Consider the following 2,500-nt stretch of genomic DNA (forward strand, 5'->3'; position numbering starts at 1 on the left):
CCGGGACTCCCACCTTCCTTCCCGGGCTTAACGCCCCGCTGGCAGGCAGGCAGGCAGGCAGGCAGGCAGGCTGGGGAAGGGACCGAGTCGGGAGCGGAGGCCCGGTCTACCCGCCATAGAGGCCTATGGGGGTAGACCTGGCCTCCGCCCGCCGGAGGCCCGGTCTACCCGCATAGGCCCGAATGGCGGGTAGACCTGGCCTCCGCCCCCCGGAGGCCCGGTCTACCCGCATAGGCCTGAATGGCGGGTAGACCTGGCCTCCGCCCGCCGGGTAGACCTGGCCTCCGGGCCTCCGTCCGGCCGGGGCTGGAGACGCCGCCGCTTCCCCCCGGGAAGAACACTCCCTCCGGGGCTTAATTTTCCACAGTGGGAGGGGGGGGCGTCCCCGGGGCTTAAGGATCCGCTTCCCCTGGCCGGGACTCCCACCTCCCTTCCCGGGCTTAAGGGCCCGCTGGCAGGCAGGCAGGCAGGCTGGGGAAGGGACCGAGTGGGGAGCGGAGGCCCGGTCTACCCGCCATAGAGGCCTATGGGGGTAGACCTGGCCTCCGCCCGCCGGAGGCCCGGTCTACCCGCATAGGCCTGAATGGCGGGTAGACCGGGCCTCCGCCCGCCGGGTAGACCTGGCCTCCGCCCGCCGGGTAGACCTGGCCTCCGGGCCTCCGGCCGGCCGGGCCTGGAGACGCCGCCGCTTCCCCCCCGGGAGGACACCCGCCCCCGGGCTTAATTTTCCAGTCGGGGGGGGGGGGGTGTTGGCGCACCCCGGGGCTTAAGGCTCCCCTTCCCCGAGCCGAGCCACCCCCCCCTTCCCGGGCTTAATGCTCGGCTCACCCCGTGGAGGTAGGCCTCTGGTGGAGGGAAGCGGGCAGGCGGGCAGGCCAGGGGCTGACGAAAGCTCCACCAACCTCTTCCTGCTGCTGCTGCTACTGCCAGCCTGCCTGGCTGAACTGTTTCCAGCCAGGGTGACATCACAGTAGGGCAGGCAGGGCACCTGGCTGCTGCTGCTGCTGCCAGCCTGCCTACCTGGCTGAACTGTTTCCAGCCAGGGTGACATCACAGTAGGGCAGGCAGGACCCATGGCTGCTGCTGCCAGAAGCCAGCCCTGCCTGCCTGGCTGAACTGTTTCCAGCCAGGGTGACATCACAGTAGGGCAGGCAGGACCATTGGCTGCTGCTGCTGGAAGCAGTGGTGCCTGCCTGCCTGCCCGCCTGAACTGTTTCCACCCAGGGCGATCTCACACGACAGCAGGCCGGGCAGAGTCCGGAACGGCGGCCCGGTCTACCCGCCCTAGCCGGCAAGGGAGGTAGACCTGGCCTCCGCCCCTCGGAGGCCCGGTCTACCCGCCCCAGAAGGCTAGGGAGGTAGACCGGGCCTCCGGAGGCCACCGGCTGCTATGGAGGTAGACCGGGCCTCCGGCCGTCGGAGGCCCGGTCTACCCGCCCCGGAAGGCTAGGGAGGTAGACCGGGCCTCCGGAGGCCACCGGCTGCTATGGAGGTAGACCGGGCCTCCGGCCGTCGGAGGCCCGGTCTACCCGCCCCAGAAGGCTAGGGAGGGAGACCGGGCCTCCGGAGGCCACCGGCTGCTATGGAGGTAGACCGGGCCTCCGGCCGTCGGAGGCCCGGTCTACCCGCCCCGGAAGGCTAGGGAGGTAGACCGGGCCTCCGGAGGCCACCGGCTGCTATGGAGGTAGACCGGGCCTCCGGCCGTCGGAGGCCCGGTCTACCCGCCCCGGAAGCCCCGCGGAGGTAGACCGGGCCTCCGGAGGCCACCGGCTGCTATGGAGGTAGACCGGGCCTCCGGCCGTCGGAGGCCCGGTCTACCCGCCCCGGAAGGCTAGGGAGGTAGACCGGGCCTCCGGAGGCCACCGGCTGCTATGGAGGTAGACCGGGCCTCCGGCCGTCGGAGGCCCGGTCTACCCGCCCCAGAAGGCTAGGGAGGGAGACCGGGCCTCCGGAGGCCACCGGCTGCTATGGAGGTAGACCGGGCCTCCGGCCGTCGGAGGCCCGGTCTACCCGCCCCGGAAGGCTAGGGAGGTAGACCGGGCCTCCGGAGGCCACCGGCTGCTATGGAGGTAGACCGGGCCTCCGGCCGTCGGAGGCCCGGTCTACCCGCCCCGGAAGCCCCGCGGAGGTAGACCGGGCCTCCGGAGGCCACCGGCTGCTATGGAGGTAGACCGGGCCTCCGGCCGTCGGAGGCCCGGTCTACCCGCCCCGGAAGGCTAGGGAGGTAGACCGGGCCTCCGGAGGCCACCGGCTGCTATGGAGGTAGACCGGGCCTCCGGCCGTCGGAGGCCCGGTCTACCCGCCCCGGAAGCCCCGCGGAGGGAGACCGGGCCTCCGGAGGCCACCGGCTGCTATGGAGGTAGACCGGGCCTCCGGCCGTCGGAGGCCCGGTCTACCCGCCCCGGAAGGCTAGGGAGGTAGACCGGGCCTCCGGAGGCCACCGGCTGCTATGGAGGTAGACCGGGCCTCCGGCCGTCGGAGGCCCGGTCTACCCGCCCCG

Source organism: Hemicordylus capensis, chromosome 2, assembly GCF_027244095.1.
Source record: "Hemicordylus capensis ecotype Gifberg chromosome 2, rHemCap1.1.pri, whole genome shotgun sequence".
Taxonomy (NCBI): domain Eukaryota; kingdom Metazoa; phylum Chordata; class Lepidosauria; order Squamata; family Cordylidae; genus Hemicordylus; species Hemicordylus capensis.